This window comes from Heterodontus francisci, chromosome 26 (assembly GCF_036365525.1).
Source record: "Heterodontus francisci isolate sHetFra1 chromosome 26, sHetFra1.hap1, whole genome shotgun sequence".
Classification (NCBI taxonomy): domain Eukaryota; kingdom Metazoa; phylum Chordata; class Chondrichthyes; order Heterodontiformes; family Heterodontidae; genus Heterodontus; species Heterodontus francisci.
The window spans coordinates 10254039-10276076 of NC_090396.1; the positions used below are offsets into that span (position 1 = coordinate 10254039).

Below are 22038 nucleotides of genomic sequence, written 5' to 3' on the forward strand. Positions count from 1 at the left end.
TTTGGTAGTGGCATCACGTTGGAGGTGGCGGAAATGGCGGAGGATGATCCTTTGGATATGGAGGCTGATGGGGTGGAAAGTGAGGACAAGGGGAACCCTGTCACGGTTCTGGGAGGGAGGGGAAGGGGTGAGGGTAGAGGTGCAGGAAATGGGCCGGACACAGTTGAGGGTTCTGTCAACAACAGTGGGGGTGGGGGGGAATCCTCGGTTGAGGAAAAAGGAAGATATATCAGAAGCACCGTCATGGAAGGTAGCATCATCAGAGCAGATGCGTCGGAGACGGAGAAACTGGGAGATTGGAATGGAGTCCTTACAGGAGGCAGGGTGTGAAGAAGTGTAGTCGAGGTAGCTGTGGGAGTTAAAAACAAGAAATGCTGGAACCACTCAGCAGGTCTGGCAGCATCAGTGGAAAGAGAAGCAGAGTTAACGTTTTGGGTCAGTGACCCTTCTTCGGAACTGACAAATATTAAAAATGTCACAGGTTATAAGCAAGCGAGGTGGGGGTGGGGCAAGAGATAACAAAGGAGAAGGTGTAGATTGGACAAGGCCACGTAGCTGACCAAAAGGTCATGGAGCAAAGGCAAACAATATGTTAATGGTGTGTTGAAAGACAAAGCATTAATACAGAAAAGGTGTTCACGGACTGAATATTGAACAGCAGCAAATGCAAACATGACAAAAAAAACAGTGCGTAAGCAAACTGAACAAACTAAGATGAAATGAAATAAATGCAAAAAAAGGTTGTAAAAAATGTAAAAAAGAAAAAAGAAAAAAACAACTAAAAATGAAAGTAAAATGGCGGGCTGTCATGCTCTGAAATTATTGAACTCAATGTTCAGTCCGGCAGGCTGTAGTGTGCCTAATCGGTAGATGAGATGCTGTTCCTCGAGCTTCCATTGATGTTCACTGGAACACTGCAGCAATCCCAGGACAGAGATGTGAGCATGAGAGCGGGTGGGGAGTGTTGAAATGGCAAGCAACCAGAAGCTCACGGTCCTGCTTGTGGACTGAGCAGAGGTGTTCCGCAAAGCGGTCACCCAGTCTGCTCTTGGTCTCCCCAGTGTAGAAGAGACCACATTGTGAGCAGTGAATACAGTATACTGCATTGAAAGAAGTACAAGTAAATCGCTGCTTCACCTGAAAGGAGTGTTTGGGGCCTGGGATAGTGAGGAGAGAGGAGGTAAATGGGCAGGTATTACACCTCCTGCGATTGCAGGGGAAGGTGCCATGGGACGGGGACGATGTGGTGGGGGTAATGGAGGAGTGAACCTGGGTGTCGCGGAGGGAATGATCCCTTCGGAATGCTGACAGGGGAAGGGAGGGGAAGATGCGTTTGGTAGTGGCTCACAATGTGGTCTCCTCTACATTGGGGAGACCAAGCGCAGACTGGGTGACCGCTTTGCGGAACACCTCCACTCAGTCCGCAAGCAGGACCGTGAGCTTCCGGTTGCTTGCCATTTCAACACTCCCCCCTGCTCTCATGCTCACATCTCTTTCCTGGGATTGCTGCAGTGTTCCACTGAACATCAACGCACGCTTGAGGAACAGCATCTCATTTACCGATTAGGCACACTACAGCCTGCCGGACTGAACATTGAGTTCAATAATTTCAGAGCATGACAGCCCCCCATTTTACTTTCATTTTTAGTTGTTTTTTCTTTTTTCTTTTTTTCTTTTATACCTTTTTTACAACCTTTTTTTGCATTTATTTCATTTCATCTTAGTTTGTTCAGTTTGCTGACCCACTTTTTTTTTCATGTTTGCACTTGCTGCTGTTCAATATTCAGTCTGTTAATACCTTTTCTGTACTAATGCTTTGTCTTTCAACACACCATTAACATATTGTTTGCCTTTGCTCCATGACCTTTTGGTCAGCTATGTGGCCTTGTCCAATCTACACCTTCTCCTTTGTTATCTCTTGCCCCACCCCCACCTCACTTGCTTATATCCTGTGACATTTTTAATATTTGTCAGTTCCGAAGAAGGGTCACTGACCTGAAACGTTAACTCATCTTCTCTTTCCACAGATGCTGCCAGACCTGCTGAATGGTTCCAGCATTTCTTGTTTTTATTTCAGATTTCCAGCATCCGCAGTATTTTGCTTTTATTATAGCTGTGGGAGTTGGTGGGCTTATAATGGATATTAGCAGACAACCTATCCCCAGAGATGGAGATAGAGAAGTTGAGAAAGGGAAGGGAACTGTCAGAGATGGACCATGTAAAGGTGAGAGAAGGGTGGAAATTGGAAGCAAAGTTGATAAAGTTTTCCAGTTCTGGGCGGGCGCAGGAAGCGGCACCGATACAGTCATCAATATGCCAGAAAAAGACATTTCTAATATTTGCCAGTTCCGAAGAAGGATTACTGACCCGAAACGTTAACTCTGCTTCTCTCTCCACGGATGCTGCCAGACCTGCTGAGTATTCCCAGCATTTCTTGTTTTTATTTCAGCTGGACTCCTACTGGTTTATCACCTGGGTTCTTTCTGTTAAAAGTTGGAGACTGCTCTGGTTTTGCTTCCCTACTCTATTTATCTCTCGAGCCCATCTCTGCTTCCTCTGCATCTTTGCAATTTCTCCCTCGCTCGACACAAATTTATTCTGCATTAGAGATTTGTGGATTAATTCATAATTATTCATAATTATTGGCCATTTTTGCTGCTTCCCTTACTCTTGTATCTCTTTGTTCTTCAATATGGGTCCTTATACTACTTGGATGCTATTTTTAAATTCTTCCAGCAACTTCACTTCTCTCAAATTTTCATAAAAGGGTTCCAGCTTGACAGACCATATCCAGCAATCAAAAGCCACATGTTTAATTCTTTTGAATTCAATGTAAGTCTGTGTGGGTCTTTCCCGGGTATGTCAGAATCTCTGTCTATATGCTTCAGCTACTAGCTCATATGCATTTAGAATTGAAATATTAGTTTGTTCATAATCAGAGGAACTTTCTTCTGATTAACAGGGAAAAAGCTTCATGAGCCCTACCCACGATCTCACCTTGTAAGAGGAAAGTCCAAAATTCTTTCAGCCATTTAAGCCTGTGAGCTATTTTCTCAAATGAGATAAAATACGACTCAACCTCCTCCTCATTAAATTTTGGCACTCGTCTCGAGTGTCTCAGTACATCAAAACTTTGCTGTGAATTGGGGATAAGGTTTTAGTGTTGGGGAGCAAGCTCACCTTGTGCTTGTAGCCTTTTGAACTCAAACTTTCTGGCTGTTTCCTCTCTTTGCATCTCTATTTCCTCCCTTTACTTCTGATTTTAGCGACAGCTATCCTTTCTTTCTTCTTTTGGTTCAGGGGTAAGTTTAAAATGGATAGCTCAGCTATCATGTTTTTTAGCTTTTTGTTTGAGAGCAATTTCCAGCTCTTTAGCTAAGCTTTTTAAATCTTCAATACTTAATTTGTTTAACTTATCATGGAACATCTCTCCCGGCTCTACAAACTCGCTTGCATTAAATGTGTTCATCTCTTTTGTTTCTAGCACTGTAAAGAAAACAGAAGAATACAAGAAAACCTGTTGTTTATTTTTCCAAAATTTCAGTGGTCAATTTTCCTCCAGTTTTTCAAATCTCTCGTTTGGCGGTTCAAATCCTGGCTTGAGCCCTCAATTTGTTATGGCCACATGGTGAGATGTGGGTGGTTCCCACTGTTCAACTCCTACCTGACTGCAGCAAGTATATTTTGTTATTAGGGTTTAACCCCTTGGTGTTTTATTTGTCAAAAAAATAGACAGCCACAGTTGTTCTTGTCGGTTTAAAACAAAAATCAATTATTTATTGATCAATATGCCTTAACGCAAAATTATTACAATCGCATCCACTCACGCATTCACTCATCTCGCCTTCTGATAGAAGACGCTTTGGTCTCTCTCCCATGCTAATCAGGACATGACTACTTCATACCTTCCTTGTTTCAGAAGAACCCATTCAATTCTGGAATATTTTAGAATGGGTGTGGGATGGGTACAATTGACACCTCTTAGCTTTGAAGATTTTACTTTGTCCCTGTCAGACAGTTCAAATATACAAAGGCCAAATCATTTTCCTTCAGTGGCCATTTGCAGCACATTGTTGATTTTTTAAAAGAAAGGTCCTTTTTTTAAAAGACAAAGTCAGTTCTTAAAACTCTTCAGTTTTGGTCCATAATCCTCCATCATCACAATTCTGGTATGCATGACAGACTGGTTAGTAAAGTATATGAGATCTTGGGCTTCATAAATAGAGGCCAAAGGATTGACTAAGAAGGGGAAAATAGAGTACGAGAGTAAGTTTGCGGGGAACGTAAAAACTGACAGTAAAAATTTCTATAGATGTGTGAAGAGAAAAAGATTGGTGAAGACAAATGTAGGTCCCTTACAGTCAGAAACAGGGGAATTTATTATGGGGAACAAAGAAATGGCTGACCAATTAAATGCATACTTTGGATCTGTCTTCACAAAGGAGGTCACAAATATCATACCAGAAATGTTGGGGAACACAGGGCTTAGTGAGAGAGAGGAACTGAAGGAAATCAATATTAGTAGAGAAATGGTGTTGGGGAAATTGATGGGATTGAAGGCCGATAAATCCCCAGGGCTTGATGGTCGCCATCCCAGAGTACTTAAGGAAATGGCCCTAGAAATAGTGGATGCTACCACTGTTCTCCAAGTGCCCTGCTATAAAATCTTTGTAATGGGCTCTAGAATTTTTCCCACTACTGATGTCAGGCTGACTGGTCTATAATTCCCTGCTTTCTCTCTACCTCCGTTTTTAAATAGTGGGGTTACATTAGCTACCCTACAATCTGTAGGAACTGTTGCAGAGTCTGTAGAATCTTGGAAGATGAATTGGACAGAGTCAGCATGGATTTACGAAAGGGAAATCATGCTTGACAAATCTACTAGAATTCTTAGAGGATATAACTAGTAGAGTTGATGAGGGGGAGCCAGTGGATGTGGTTTATTTGGACTTTCAGAAGGCTTTCGACAAAGTCCCACATAAGAGATTAATGTGTAAAATTAAAGCGCCTGCGATTGGGGGCAGTGTATTGCGATGGATGGAAAATTGGTTGGCAGATAGGAAACAAAGAGTAGGGATAAATGGGTCTTTTTCCAAATGGCAGGCAGTGACTAGTGGGGGACTGTAGCGATCGGTGCTAGGACCCCATGTATTCGCAATATATATTAATGATTTAGATGAGGGAACGAAATGTAATATCTCTAAATTTGCAGATGACACAAAACTGGGTGGGAGGGTAAGTTGTGAGGAGGATGCAGAGAGGCTTCAGGGTGATTTGGACAAGTTGAGTGAGTGGGCAAATGCATGGCAGATGCAGTATAATGTGGACATATGTGAGTTGATCCACTTTGGTTGCAAAAACAGGAAGGCAGATTATTATCTGAATGGCTAAAAACTGAGAGAGGGGAATATGCAACGAGACCAGGGTGTTCTCGTGCACCAGTCGCTGAAGGCATGCATGCAGGTCCAACAGACGGTAAAAACAGCAAATGGTATGTTGGCCTTCATAGCGAGAGGATTCGAGTACAGGAGCAGGGATGTCTTGCTGCAATTATACAGGGCCTTGGAGAGGCCACACCTGGAATATTGTGTGCAGTTTTGGTCTCCTTATCTGAGGAAGGATGCTCTTGCTATAGAGGGAGTGCAGCAAAGGTTTACCAGACTGATTCCTGGGATGGTGGGACTGACGTATGAAGGGTGATTGAGTCGGTTAGGATTATATTGGCTGGAGTTCAGAAGAGTGAGGGGGGATCTCATAGAAACCTATAAAATTCTAACAGGACTTGACAGGGTAGATGCAGGAAGGATGTTCCCAATGGTGGGGGAGTCCAGAACCAGGGGTCATAGTCTAAGGATATGGGATAAACCTTTCACGACTGAGATAAGGAGAAATTTCTTCACCCAGAGAGTGGTGAGCCTGTGGAATTTGCTACCACAGAAAGCAGTTGAAACCAAAACATTGTATGTTTTCAAGAAGGAGTTAGATATAGCTCTTGGGTCTAAAGGGATCAAAGGATGTGGCAGGAAAGCGGGAACAGGCTACTGAGTTGGATGATCAGCCATGATCATAATGAATGGCAGAGCAGGCTCGAAGGGCCGAATGGCCTACTCCTGCTCCTATTTTCTATGTTTCTATGAGGCATTGAGTACAAAAGCAGGGAAGTCATGCAGAACATTTATAGAGCTCTGATTAGTTCCCAGCTAGAGTATTGCTTCCAGTTCTTGTCACCACAATTTAGGAAAGATGTGACGGGCCTCAAGAGGGTGCAGAGGAGATCTACCAGAATGAGTCAGGGATGGGGGATTTTATTTACAAAATTAGGATGGAAAAACTGGGTTTGTTGATCTTAGAACAAAGGAGATTGATTTCGTAGAAATGTAGAAGATTATGAAAGGCTTAGATAAGTTACACAAGGCAAAAATGCTCCCTTTAACTAATGGTACAAGGTCTAGGGGACACAGATTGAAGGTTTTGGGCAAGCGATGCACAGGGAATATAAGGAAGAACTTTTTTACACAGCGGGTGGTAATGACCTGGAACTCACCGCTCACAGGGTGGTGAAAGCAGAGACGATCATGACTACAAGAGGAAATTGGATTACCACTTGAAGGAAAAAAACTAAGGGGATCGAGCGGGAGAGTGGGACTGACAACATGGCTCCGTGGAGAGCTGACAGAGACTCAATGGGCCAAAGGGCCTCTTTCTGTGCCGTACATTATGGCTCTACGTAGTTCCTTCCTCAAAGGTGTTATTAGTACGTTAAAAGCTTCAATTCCTAATGCATCTATTAAGCCAGTGAAGCAGGTTCATGTACACACTCTCTGAAACAGGACCATGTACACATTCCTTGAAACAGGACCATGTACACATAACAGGATCATGTATTCATTCCCTGAAACAGGAACATGTACACACTCCCTGAAACAGGATCATGTATACAATCCCGGAAACAGGACCATGTACAAACTCCATGAAACAGGACCGTGTACACACTCCCTGAAACAGGACCATGTACACACTCCCTGAAACAGGATCATGTACACATTCCCTGAAACATACCATGTACACACTCCCTGAAACAGGACCATGTACACATTCCCTGAAACATACCATGTACACATTTCCTGAAAGAGGACCATGTACACATTCCCTGAAACAGGACCATGTACACACTCCCTCAAACAGGACCATGTACACATTCCCTGAAACATACCATGTACACACTCCCTGAAACAGGACCATGTACACATTCCCTGAAACAGGATCATGTACACATTCCCTGAAACATACCATGTACACATTCCCTGAAACAGGACCATGTACACATTCCCTGAAACAGGATCATGTACACATTCCCTGAAACAAGACCATGTACGCACTCTGTCAAACAGGACCGTGTACACACTCCCTGAAACAGGACCATGTACACATTCCCTGAAACAGGACCGTGTACACACTCCCTGAAACAGGATCATGTACACATTCCCTGAAACAGGACCATGTACACACTCTGTGAAACAGGACCGTGTACACACTCTGTGAAACAGGACCGTGTACACACTCCCTCAAACAGGACCATGTACACATTCCCTGAAACAGGACCATGTACACACTCCCTGAAACAGGATCATGTACACACTCCCTGAAACAGGATCATGTACACATTCCCTGAAACAGGACCATGTACACATTCCCTGCAACAGGACCATGTACACAATCCCTGAAACAGGACCATGTACGCACTCCCTGAAACAGGATCATGTACTCATTCCCTGAAACAGGATCATGTGCACACTCCCTGAAACAGGATCATGTACATATTCCCTGAAACAGGACCATGTACACATTGCCTGAAACAGGATCATGTACACATTCCCTGAAACAGGATCATGTACACACTCCCTGAAACAGGATCATGTGCACACTCCCTGAAACAGGATCATGCACACACTTCCTGAAACCAGACCATGTACACACTCCCTGAAACAGGATCATGCACACACTCCCTGAAACATGATCATGTGCACATTCCCTGAAACAGGTTCATGTACACACTTCCTGAAATAGGTGCATGTACACATTTGCTGAAACAGGTTCATGTATACACTCCCCGAAACAGGATCATGTACACATTCCCTGAAACAGGACGATGTACACATTCACTGAAACAGGATCATGTACACACTCCCTGAAACAGGATCATGTGCACACTCCCTGAAACAGGACCATGTACACATTCCCTGAAACAGGACCATGTACACATTCCCTGAAACAGGATCATGCACACACTCCCTGAAACAGGATCATGTACACATTCCCTGAAACAGGACCATGTACACACTCCATGAAACAGGACCGTGTACACACTCCCTGAAACAGGACCATGTACACACTCCCTGAAACAGGATCATGTACACATTCCCTGAAACATACCATGTACAGACTCCCTGAAACAGGACTATGTACACATTCCCTGAAACAGGACCATGTACACATTCCCTGAAACAGGACCATGTACACACTCCCTGAAACAGGATCATGTACTCATTCCCTGAAACAGGATCATGTACACATTCCCTGAAACAGGACCATGTACACACTCCCTGAAACAGGACCATGTACACAATCCCTGAAACAGGACCATGTATGCACTCCCTGAAACAGGATCATGTACAGACTCCCTGAAACAGGATCATGTGCACACTCCCTGAAACAGGTTCTTGTATACGCTCCCTGAAACAGGATCATGTACACATTCCCTGAAACAGGACCATGTACACAATCCCTGAAACAGGACCATGTACGCACTCCCTGAAACAGGACCATGTACACATTCCCTGAAACAGGATCATGTGCACACTCCCTGAAACAGGACCATGTACACATTCACTGAAACAGGACCATGTACACATTCCCTGAAACAGGATCATGCACACACTCCCTGAAACAGGATCATGTGCACATTCCCTGAAACAGGTTCATGTACACACTTCCTGAAATAGGTGCATGTACACATTTGCTGAAACAGGTTCATGTATACACTCCCCGAAACAGGATCATGTACACACTCCCTGAAACAGGTACATGTGCACACTCCCTGAAACAGGATCATGTACACATTCCCTGAAACAGGACCATGTACACATTCCCTGCAACAGGACCATGTACACAATCCCTGAAACAGGACCATGTACGCACTCCCTGAAACAGAATCATGTACACATTCCCTGAAACAGGATCATGTGCACACTCCCTGAAACAGGACCATGTACACATTGCCTGAAACAGGACCATGTACACATTCCCTGAAACAGGATCATGTACACACTCCCTGAAACAGGATCATGTGCACACTCCCTGAAACAGGATCATGCACACACTCCCTGAAACCAGACCATGTACACATTCCCTGAAACAGGATCATGCAGACACTCCCTGAAACATGATCATGTGCACATTCCCTGAAACAGGTTCATGTACACACTTCCTGAAATAGGTGCATGTACACATTTGCTGAAACAGGTTCATGTATACACTCCCTGAAACAGGATCATGTACACATTCCCTGAAACAGGACGATGTACACATTCACTGAAACAGGATCATGTACACACTCCCTGAAACAGGATCATGTGCACACTCCCTGAAACAGGACCATGTACACATTCCCTGAAACAGGACCATGTACACATTCCCTGAAACAGGATCATGCACACACTCCCTGAAACAGGATCATGTACACATTCCCTGAAACAGGACCATGTACACACTCCATGAAACAGGACCGTGTACACACTCCCTGAAACAGGACCATGTCCACACTCCCTGAAACAGGATCATGTACACATTCCCTGAAACATACCATGTACAGACTCCCTGAAACAGGACTATGTACACATTCCCTGAAACAGGACAATGTACACATTCCCTGAAACAGGACCATGTACACACTCCCTGAAACAGGATCATGTACTCATTCCCTGAAACAGGATCATGTACACATTCCCTGAAACAGGACCATGTACACACTCCCTGAAACAGGACCATGTACACAATCCCTGAAACAGGACCGTGTGTGCACTCCCTGAAACAGGATCATGTACAGACTCCCTGAAACAGGATCATGTGCACACTCCCTGAAACAGGTTCTTGTATACGCTCCCTGAAACAGGATCATGTACACATTCCCTGAAACAGGACCATGTACACAATCCCTGAAACAGGACCATGTACGCAATCCCTGAAACAGGACCATGTACACATTCCCTGAAACAGGATCATGTGCACACTCCCTGAAACAGGATCATGTACACATTCACTGAAACAGGACCATGTACACATTCCCTGAAACAGGATCATGCACACACTCCCTGAAACAGGATCATGTGCACATTCACTGAAACAGGACCATGTACACACTTCCTGAAATAGGTGCATGTACACATATGCTGAAACAGGTTCATGTATACACTCCCCGAAACAGGATTATGTACACATTCCCTGAAACAGGACTATGTACATATTTCCTGAAACAGGACCATGTACACATTCCCTGAAACAGGATCATGTACACATTCCCTGAAACAGGATCACGTACACACTCCCTGAAACAGGATCATGTACACATTCCCTGAAACAGGTTCTTGTATACACTCCCCGAAACAGGACCATGTACACACTCCCTGATATAGGACCATGTACAAATTCCCTAAAACAACTTCATGTACACATTAGCCATGCCTCTAGCCAAGCTGTTCCAGTACAGTTACAATGCTGGCATCTACCCGACAATATAGTAAATTGGTCAGCTCTGTCCTGTCTACAAAAACTGGACAAATCCAATCCAGCTAATTACCACCCCATTCGTCTTGTCACACGTAGCAGAAGTGTAATGATACAACAATGATGGATTAACTCTGAAGAGTTATGAAAAACTGACTTTGTCTGTAAAAAAAGTAACCTTTATTATGAAAGTGAATAGTGGTCCAAAATGGCCACCTATCTGTGAAAGACAAAGGACAAATCATCAAAGCTAGGAGCTGTCAATTGAACCCATCCTACAGCTATCCTAAAACATTCCAAAATTGAATGTCTTCTTCTAAAACAAAGAAGGTGTGAAGTAGCCATGTCCTGGGCCATTGTGCAATCACCATGGGGAAGAGACCAAAGCATCTCCTAACAGGAGGTGAGAGATAACAGCTTTACCTTAAAAAGAAAGTCAGCTAGAGAGAGGGAGAAGCAACATCTTAACAGCTTGTGTTCCGGCTAAGCCAGAAAGCACATGCCCTGCTGCAGAATCCTACATCTACATGATACAGCAGAGAGAGCTCGAAATAGCCCACCATCTTCAATTAAACCTTCAATCAAGAGAGAAATTTACACTCATCTCAGGCCTGCAACCATCGAGAACTTGATTTCCAAGATAATTCTATAGGTTTATCGCAACCCTCTTCCCCCCCACCCCCACCCCCACCCCCACCCCACTAAAAGTCACCTTCCTTTTTCCCTTCTTTATCTGTTTCTTCTTGTGTGTGTCTGTGCATGCGAGTGCACGAGCGAATGTGTGAGTGGGTGCGATTGTGACAATTTCGGGATAAGGCGTATTGATCAATAAACAATTGATGTTCTGGTTTTTAAAACTTACAATATCACCTGTTGCTGCCTGTTTATTTGAAAAATAAAACATGGAAGGGGCTAACCTCTTCATAGAAATATACTTGCTATGGACAGGTGGGGAGTTGAACAGTGCGAACCACCCACATCACACCATGTGGTCATAACAGTCTACTCTTGATCATCAGCAAAGTGATGGAAGGTGTCATCAGCAGTGCTATCAAGCAACACTAACACAGCAATAACCTGCTCACCAATGCTCAGTTTGGGTTTTGCCAGGACTACTCGGCTCCTGACCTCATTACAGCCTTGGTCTAAACATGGACAAAAGAGTTGAATTCAAATGATGAAGTGAGAGTGATTATTCTTGATATCAAGGCAGCATTTGACTGAGTGTGGCATCAAGGAATCCTCGCAAAACTGGAGTCAGTGGGGAAAACGCTCCACTGTTTGGAATTATATCTAGCACAAAAGAAAATGGTTGTGGTTCTTGGAGGCCAAACATCACTGTAGAAACATAGAAACATAGAAAATAGGAGCAGGAGTAGGCCATTCGGCCCTTCGAGCCTGCTCTGCCATTCATTATGATCATGGATGATCATCCAACTCAGTAGCCTGTTCCCGCTTTCCTGCCACATCCTTTGATCCCTTTTGCCCCAAGAGCTATATCTAACTCCTTTGAAAACATACAATGTTTTGGCCTCAACTGCTTTCTGTGGTAGCGAATTGCACCGGTTCACCACTCTCTGGGTGAAGAAATTTCTCCTTATCTCAGTCGTGAAAGGTTTATCCCATATCCTTAGACTATGACCCCTGGTTCTGGACTCCCCCACCATTGGGAACATCCTTCCTGCATCTACCCTCTCAAGTCCTGTTAGAATTTTACCGGTTTCTATGAGATCCCCCTTCACTCTTCTGAACTCCAGCAAATATATTCATAACCGACTCAATCTTTCCTCATTCGTCAGTCCACCCATCCCAGGAATCAGTCTAGTAAACCTTCGCTGCACTCCCTCTATAGCAAGAACATCCTTCCTCAGATAAGGAGACCAAAACAGCACACAATATTCCAGGTGTGGCCTCACCAAGGCCCTGTATAATTGCAGCAAGACATCCCTGCTCCTGTACTCGACTCCTCTTGCTATGAAGGCCAACATACCATTTGCCTTTTTTACTACCTGTTGCACCTGCATGCTTGTCTTCAGTGACTGGTGTACGAGAACACCCAGGTCTCGCTGCATATTCCCCTCTCTCAGTTTATAGCCGTTCAGATAATAATCTGCCTTCCTGTCTTTGGTAGCAAAATGGATAACCTCACATTTATCCACATTATACTGCATCTGCCATGTATTTGCCCACTCACTCAACTTGTCCAAATCATTCTGAAGCCTCTCTGCATCCTCCTCACAACTTGCCCTGGAAAAGGTTCATGTACACAGTCCCTGAAATAGGTTCATGTATACATGTACGAAAACAGGTCCATATACACACTCCCTGAAACAGGTTCATGTACACATGTCCTGAAAGAGGTACATGTATACACTCCCCAAAACAGGTTCATGCACACAGTCCACGAAACAAGTTCAAACATCACATGGTGGCCATGGTTATCATCCTGCCTGGCCCATTGTGTAGTCACAACAGGGGAGAGGGTCATGCATCTCCTAACAGAAGCTAATGTGAGAGAGTTTTACCTTAGAGGGTATCTCTCTAGAGAGAAAGAGGGGAGATCAAGCCAACATCACAGAAAGCCTATGAGAAGGATCCAGGCAAGAGAAGAATCTTGCTAACCAAGAATAGCAGAGACATCACAAAGTCATTTTGAAACTAACCATCTGTGAAGGTAACAAACCACAAACCACCAGCTCTGGGCTGTATTACAATCACTAGAGCTCTACAATACCTCCGCAAGTTCAAGATTGTGAATAATCAGGCCTGCAACTTTATAAAAAAAAAAGATTTCCTCCTGAGAAGATTCAATAATCTTCTGTAAACCATGAACTCTTATCTCACTTAAACTACCTCTTACACATTTCTCTTTATCTATTCTTGTGTATGTATGTGTGGGTGAAGGTGTGCGTGTGAGGTTGCGATCATTTTGTTTATTTGACCCTAAAGATACTCACGGACTAAAGCATCATTTTAACAAAACACAATCACAGTCAGGTGAACAGTGGGAACCACTCACACCTCTTTCCACTTGGCATAACAACAGTCACTGAACTAAATTCATGTCTACACTCACTGAAACAGGACCTTGTACACATTCTCTGAAACAGGTTCATATACACACTTTCTGAAATAGATTCATGTACAGAGTTCCAGAAACAGATTCATATACACACTGCCTGAAATAGTGTCATGCATACACTTCCTGAAACAAATTCTTCCACACATTCCCTGAAACAGGTTCAGGCACACACTGCCTGAAACAGATTTGTCTATACACTGCCAGAGAACAGATCCATGTACACAATCCTTGGAACAAATTCATGTACACACTCCCTGAAACAGGACAATGTACACACTCCCTGAAACAGGACCATGTACAACCTTCCTTTAAGAGGTTCATCTACAAACTCCCTGAAACAGGTTCATGTAGTATAATGGGTTATATTGGATACTGAGTTGTTAATAAGTTAATTGTAATTGTTTAATATGCTAATCATATACTGTGCACATCATCACAGGTAATGATGCAACATCACATGCTTCGGTCGCTCATACAGCCTCGTGAAAGATGTAAGTCTGAGCCATAAGCTGTGTTCCAATAAAGTTCTTGTTTCATATACTCTGCAGACTCATTAAGTATCCCGTATTAGTCTAACTATACCAAGAATATTATATGATGGCAGCAGGTGAAAAATAGTGATGGAGAAGTCTGTACCATTGCCTGAAAGATTTGAGAAGGCCTCAATCAAGCAGAAGCATGGTTGAAATGGTATTGGAGATTTGCCAGATATTGCACTACATCAGGCCTTGCTGTGAAGCCGAGCAGTGAGCAGATCAGTACGCTGTTATATGCGATGGGTGATTGTGCAGATAATATCCTCATCACACAGAGTATCAATGAGGAGAAAGCCACATACGATGAAGTAATGAAAGTACTTGATACAAATTTTAATCTGGGCAAGATTCCATTACTGAGCAGGTTAAATTTAACAAACACACCCAGCGGCAAGGGCAAAGTGTTGACACATTTATAAATGACTTATACAAACTTGCAGAAGACTGCGAGTAGGCAGCTTGAAGGATAAACTGATTAGGGATAGAATTATTGCAGGAGTTTTTGATGATGCCTTGTCTGATCACTTGCAGTCAAGAGACGATCTAACCTTAGCAAAGGTAATCCAACTGAGCAGACACACAGAGGTCAGGAAACAGAATCGATCTGTGGTTCAGGTGACAGGAAGAGCCCCATGTCAAAAGCAGCTGACTCAGTAGAATATGTGAAATATAAAAAAGGGAAAGCTGTCATAAAAAAGCAGGGGAGACAGGAAGAGCATCCATCAACAGCCCAAGCTAACTGTAACTGGTGTGGCAGAGAAAAAACACAGGCAGGAAAACTGCCCAGCTAAAGAGGCCGAATGCCATTTATGCAGAAAGATGGGCCACTTCCAGGCTACGTGCCATAGTAAGAAGCCTGTACAGAATACGCACAAAGGAAAGCCTTCGAAAAGTGGCAAGATCCACGAAATAGAGGATATCCATGATATTGAGGATCCTTTCCTTGGAGAGATCCATGAACCAAGTGGAAGTTGCTGGAGTGCTGAGATCCTAGTAGAGGGAAACAAGACAAGTTAGACGTTGGTGCAGCGGTTTCCGTTCTTTCTGATGCTGAACCATGGTTAGAGAGCAACACTCTTCAGCCATCATGCAAAAAACTATATGGGTCAGAAGGGATGGACCTCAAGATCATAACTGTTGGCAACCCTCCAATATCGAGAAAAAGAAATCACAGAAACATTGCGTGGGATTCAGAACCAAAGTTTTAAACAGGAAGGCTTTCACTGACTTGCATGTGATTTGCAGAGGAGAGGAACTGGACAGCCAAGAAGATGAGCCAAAAAACTTCAGAGCTCAATTCCCATCGCTGTTCACAGGACTAGGGAAGCTGAAGACAGCATACTGCATAACTCTACATTCAGAAACAAAGACAGTGTGCCTGTTTAGACCCAGAAAACTTCCTCATCCACCCTTGCCAAAAGTAAAGAAGGAAATTGACTGATTTACAAGGGGTTGACAAGGGATTTTTTCACCTGTGACAGAACCAACAAGCTGGTGCTCGGGGATGATCCCAGTGCCAAAACCCAACGGATCTATCAGAATTTGTGTCAATCTTACACAGCTGAGCAAAGCAGTTGAACGCAAAGTTCATCCTATGCCATATGTCGATGAGAGCTTAGGAAAATTGGGAAAAAGTTCAATCTTTATGAAGCTAAATGACAATAGCGGTTTTTGGCAACTAACCCTTGATGAAGAGTCTAAGTCGCTCACAATATTCATTACTCATTTGGAAGGTTTTGTTTTAACAGACTACCCTTTGGTATCACGTCAGTGCCAGAAATCTTCCAAAGGACAACGTCAGGCATCCTGGAAGGACTAGATGGAGTCGTATGTCATATTTTATTTATTTTATTTATTTATTTAGAGATACAGCACTGAAACAGGCCCTTCGGCCCACCGAGTCTGTGCCGACCATCAAACACCCATTTATACTAATCCTACACTAATTCCATATTCCTACCACATCCCCACCTGTCCCTATATTTCCCGACCACCTACCTATACTATTTATAATGGCCAATTTACCTATCAACCTGCAAGTCTTTGGCATGTGGGAGGAAACCGGAGCACCCAGAGGAAACCTACGCAGATACAGGGAGAACTTGCAAACTCCACACAGGCAGTACCCAGAATTGAACCCAGGTCGCTGGAGCTGTGAGGCTGCGGTGCTAACCACATCATATGGATGATGTCCTGATCCATGGATCCACTCAGATAGAAGATGAGAGCAGTACTGCAATGCTTAGGGAAAGCAGCACTAACACGCAATAATAAATGCGAGTTCTTGCAGCCGATTGTCAAATTTCAAAGAACAAAGAACAGTACAGCACAGGAACAGGCCATTTGGCCCTCCAAGCCTGCGCTGATCTTGATGCCTGCCTAAACTAAAACCTTCTGCACTTCTGGGGTCCGTATCCCTCTATTCCCATCCTATTCATGTATTTGTCAAGATGCTTCTTCAACGTCGCTATTGTACCTGCTTCCACCACCTCCCCCGGCAGCAAATTCCAGGCACTCACCACCCTCTGTGTAAAGAACTTGCCTCGCACATCCCCTCTAAACTTTGCCCCTCGCACCTTAAACCTATGTCCCCTAGTAACTGACTCTTCCACCCTGGGAAAAAGCTTCTGACTATCCACTCTGTCCATGCCACTCATAACTTTGTAAACCTTTATCATGTCGCCCCTCCACCTCCGTCGTTCCAGTGAAAACAATCCGAGTTTATCCAACCTCTCCTCATAGCTAATACCCTCCAGACCAGGCAACATCCTGGTAAATCTCTCTGTACCCTCTCCAAAGCCTCCACATCCCTCTGGTAGTGTGGCGACCAGAATTGCACGCAATATTCTAAGTGTGGCCTAACTAAGGTTCTGTACAGTTGCAGCATGACTTGCCAATTTTTATGCTCTATGCCCCGACCGATGAAGGCAAGCATGCCGTATGCCTTCTTGACTACCTTATCCATCTGCGTTGCCACTTTCAGTGACCTGTGGACCTGTACGCCCAGATCTCTCTGCCTGTCAATACTCCTAAGGGTTCTGCCATTTACTGTCTACTTCCCACCAGTATTAGACCTTCCAAAATGCATTACCTCACATTTGTCCAGATTAAACTCCATCTGCCGTTTCTCCACCCAAGTCTCCAACCGATCTATATCCTGCTGTATCCTCTGATAATCCTCATCACTATCCGCAATTCCACCAACTTTTGTGTCCTCCACAAACTTACTAATCAGACCAGCTACATTTTCCTCCAAATCATTTATATATACTACAAACAGCAAAGGTCCCAGCATTGATCCCTGCGGAACACCACTAGTCACATCCCTCCATTCAGAAAAGCACCCTTCCACTGTTACCCTCTGTCTTCTATGACCGAACCAGTTCTGTATCCATCTTGCCAGCTCACCTCTGATCCCGTGTGACTTCACCTTTTGTACCAGTCTGCCATGAGGGACCTTGTTAAAGGCTTTACTGAAGTCCATGTAGACAACATCCACTGCCCTTCCTTCATCAATCATCTTCGTCACTTCCTCAAAAACTCGATCAAGTTAGTGAGACACCACCTCCCCTTTACAAAACCATGCTGTCTCTCGCTAATAAGTCCATTTGTTTCCAAATGGGAGTAAATCCTTTCCCGAAGAATCCTCTCCAATAATTTCCCTACCACTGACGTAAGGCTCACCGGCCTGTAATTTCCTGGATTATCCTTGTTACCCTTCTTAAACAAAGGAATAACATTGACTATTCTCCAGTCCTCTGGGACCTCACCTGTAGCCAATGAGGGTACAAAGATTTCTGTCAAGGCCCCAGCAATTTCCTCCCTTGCCTCCCTCAGTATTCTGGGGTAGATCCCATCAGGCCCTGGGGACTTATCTACCTTAATGTTTTTCAAGACACCCAACACCTCCTCCTTTTTGATATCGACATGACCCAGACTATCTGCACTCCCTTCCCTGGACTCATCATCCACCAAGTCCTTCTCTTGGACATATTGTCGATGGGTCTAGTGTAAGATTTGATCCACAGAAGACCAAAGTAATCAAGGACACAAAAACAAGAAATGCTGGAATCACTCAGCAGGTCTGGCAGCATCTGTGGAAAGAGAAGCAGAGTTAACGTTTCGGGTCAGTGACCCTTCTTCGGAACTCCGAAGCGTTAACTCTGCTTCTCTTTCCACAGATGCTGCCAGACCTGCTGAGTGATTCCAGCATTTCTTGTTTTTGTTTCAGATTTCCAGCATCCGCAGTATTTTGCTTTTATTAAAGTAATCAAGGAGTTTCCAGCTCCTGAGAATGTGACTGAGCTACAGAGATTAATGTGTTAGCTCACTTTGACCCTGAGATACCCACTATCATTGCTGCAGATGCATCTTGTACAGGACTGAGAGCTGTACTGTTTCAGATACAGACAGATGGAAAGCACAAACCAGTTTACTACACATCCTGTTCACTGACAGAGACTGAACAGAGATATGCAGTAATAGAGAAAGAAGCATTAGTGGCTATTGTGGATTTGTGAAAGGTTTGCAGATTTTGTTCTAGGTCTCCACTTTAAGATAGAGACAGACCACAAACCATTAGTAACTCTCTTAAATTCGAAGGAGTTAGCAAAACTGTCTCCATGAGTACAATGATTCAGTATGAGGATGATGAGGCTTGATGTAAAGGCAGAGTATGTTCCAGGAAAGCAGCAGGTCACAGCGGATGCTTTGTCTCGTATCCCAGTGGCAAGACCGGAACAAAATGATGTAGCCCTTATTGAAGACGTAGAAACCTTTGCATCGACAACAACCACAACTAGCCCAGCAACAACTCAGAGACTGAATGAAATCAGAGATGCACAAAAATCTGATGAAGAATGTGCTCAAGTCAGAGCGTACTGCGTCAATGGATGGCCAGTAATCTCTCAGACAGTACTATGAATAGAGAGGACATCTCAGTGTAGTTGATGATTTACTCATCTATGACGAGGGAGTGGTCATTCCAAGGGTTCTGAGACTAGATGTACTACAACAATTGCACCAAGGACATTTGGGCATCGAGGCAGGGCAAGAAATTCTCTTTGGTGGCCAGGTCTTTCAAAATCACTAGAAGAGATGATAGCAAGCTGTATTACTTGTACTATTCATTGTCAGGAGACAAGAGAACCATTGATGACATCTTCCTTTACATCACAACCATTGGAACATCTTGGGATGCACCTCTCCGAACATAGAGGTAAGATGTTCTTAATCGTAGTAGACTACTACTCCAGATGGAGAGAAGACAAGTAACTATAAGGTTGCTTTTCTGAAGCAGTGATTACAGATCTTGTAATCTCAGACGATGGCCTGCAGTTTGCCAATGAATACTTTAAAAAGTCCTATGGATTTGTCCATGCTACCAACTCACCATTGGTTGCCATACAGAAGCAGCCTCCTAACCCAAGGAATTAGTCATCTACCCAATCTAATGGACCAGAGATGCTGCACTTATTCACCAATCCAGATGCCAAGCTGACTGGTGAACCTGAGTCACCGACCAATTCCCCTCCTGCCCAACGGAGTCTGCGGGACCAATCACAGGACTCAAAACCCCAATCCCCTCCAAAGGTGAAGAGAACCCATTTTGGTAGAATTGTGAAATCGCCACAGCGGTTGTCCATATAAGAAGAATGGAAGAAAGAAGAGGACCAAATGGAAGAAAACAAGATTAAGGACTGCAAAACACCAGAGTTTAAAGTTGTGGTTTGTTTGATCTTCACCACATAGAAATGGGAATCAGAGTGTCGGGGAAGGCCGATGAAAGGCCGACCTGTCGCATGATCGCATGTGTCTCTCGTGCACACCAGTGCACCAGTGATTTGTTCCAGCTGCATGTTCCAGATCATTACCACCCACTGCATAAAAAAGTTTTTCCTCACATCCCCCTGCATCTCTTGCCCAAAACCCTAAATCTGTGATCCTAATCCTTGTACCATTAACTAATGGCAACAGTTTTTCTTTGTTTATCTTATCTAAACCTATCATAATCTTGTATAACTCTATCAAATCTCCTCTCAATCACCTTTGCTCCAAGGAGAACAACCCCCAGGTTCCCCAATCTAACCTTGTAGCTAAAATACACCATTCCTGGAACCATTAGATTAGATTAGATTAGAGATACAGCACTGAAACAGGCCCTTCGGCCCACCGAGTCTGTGCCGAACATCAACCACCCATTTATACTAATCCTACACTAATCCCATATTCCTACCAAACATCCCCACCTGTCCCTATATTTCCCTACCACCTACCTATACTAGTGACAATTTATAATGGCCAATTTACCTATCAACCTGCAAGTCTTTTGGCTTGTGGGAGGAAACCGGAGCACCCGGAGAAAACCCACGCAGACACAGGGAGAACATTCTGATACATCTTCTCTGCATCGTCTCAAAGATCTTCACATCTTTCCTAAAGTGTGGTGACCAGGAGGACACAATATTCCAGTTGTGACCTAACCAGAGCTTTATAAAGGTTCAGGATATGTTCCCTGCTTTTGTACTGAATACCTCTATTTAAGAAGCCCGATATCCCATATGTTTTGTTAACTGCTCTCTCAATATGTCCTATCACCTTCTAAGATCTATGCACATGCACCCCAGGTTGCTCTTTCCATGCACACTCTTTACAACTGTGCCATTAAGCCTATATTGCCTCTCCCTATCCCTTCTGCCAAAATGCAACACTTTTCACTTCTCTGTACCAAATTCCATCTGCTACTTGTTCTGCTAGCCTATCTATGTACTGTTGCAATCGATTGGTATCATCCTGACTGTTTGCCACACCTCCAACATTTTTGAAATGTTACTCTCTATTCCAATAAACAAGTCATTTATCTATATCAAATAAAGCAATTGTTCTAGCACTGAACCTTGGGGAACACTACTATTTATCATCCTGCACTCTGAAAAACAACCATTTACCATGACTCTCTGTTTCTATACTTAAGCCATTTTTTTTTACTAAGTTGGATGCTGAGTGGGTCATTGCAGTTTGCTTTGCCTGCAAATGTGTATTTTTTCTTTTTTTCAATACAGTGTAAATATTGACATGACGCCAGATGTTTGAGCTTCCATTTTTTAATGGTGGGCCTGGAAAAGAGGGAAGAGGTGGTGAAGGGAAGCAAGAGTCCTTGAAGGGGACAGTGAAACCTCTGGATAGATCTGCATCATTCATTGGCAGTAAGTGTGGATCTATTCCAGGCTTCGTCTTCAATGGAAGAACTCTCACAGGCAGCTCAAGGTGACTTCCTGACCATGCTGTCCTCCTGGGTTAGAGGGGCTCAGCTGAAACAAGTATAAATCAGATGATCCCTGACATTAATGGCATCCTGATGAGGCCCTGAGCACCATGTTGGGCCTGGCCACCTCCCTGTGTTTTGCATCTTCCTTCTCCTCCTCCTATTCCACCTCCTGCTCCTTGTCTTCCTCCCACGGGCTGTGTTGTTCCAGGACCTCTCCCTCTTCAAGGTCCACACCTCTCCTGAGGGCCATGTTATGGAGAGCGCAGCAAACCGCCACAATGCACAAGACCCTTGCAGAAGAGTACTGTAGGTCCCGGTTCAGACACTGGAATCGCATCTTCAGAAGCTCGATTGCCTGCTCGATGGTTGTC

At 44.0% G+C, this 22038-nt stretch overlaps 1 protein-coding gene across 4 annotated transcripts in view; it reads left to right on the top strand.

Moving 5' to 3' along the window:
• The first annotated feature begins 11712 nt into the window (after positions 1-11712).
• The window catches only part of rsad1 (radical S-adenosyl methionine domain containing 1), a 45830-nt gene continuing 35504 nt past the window's right edge, over positions 11713-22038 (top strand). Inside the window, exons 1-2 of one of the 4 annotated variants that reach the window (XM_068057783.1) lie at positions 11713-14355; positions 21462-21605. The gene's annotated coding sequence lies outside the window, so the exon portion shown is untranslated. Of the gene's footprint in view, positions 14356-16104; positions 16228-21461; positions 21606-22038 lie in introns of those variants that run through there. The other 3 variants (XM_068057781.1, XM_068057782.1, XM_068057784.1) reach the window with 3 other exon arrangements.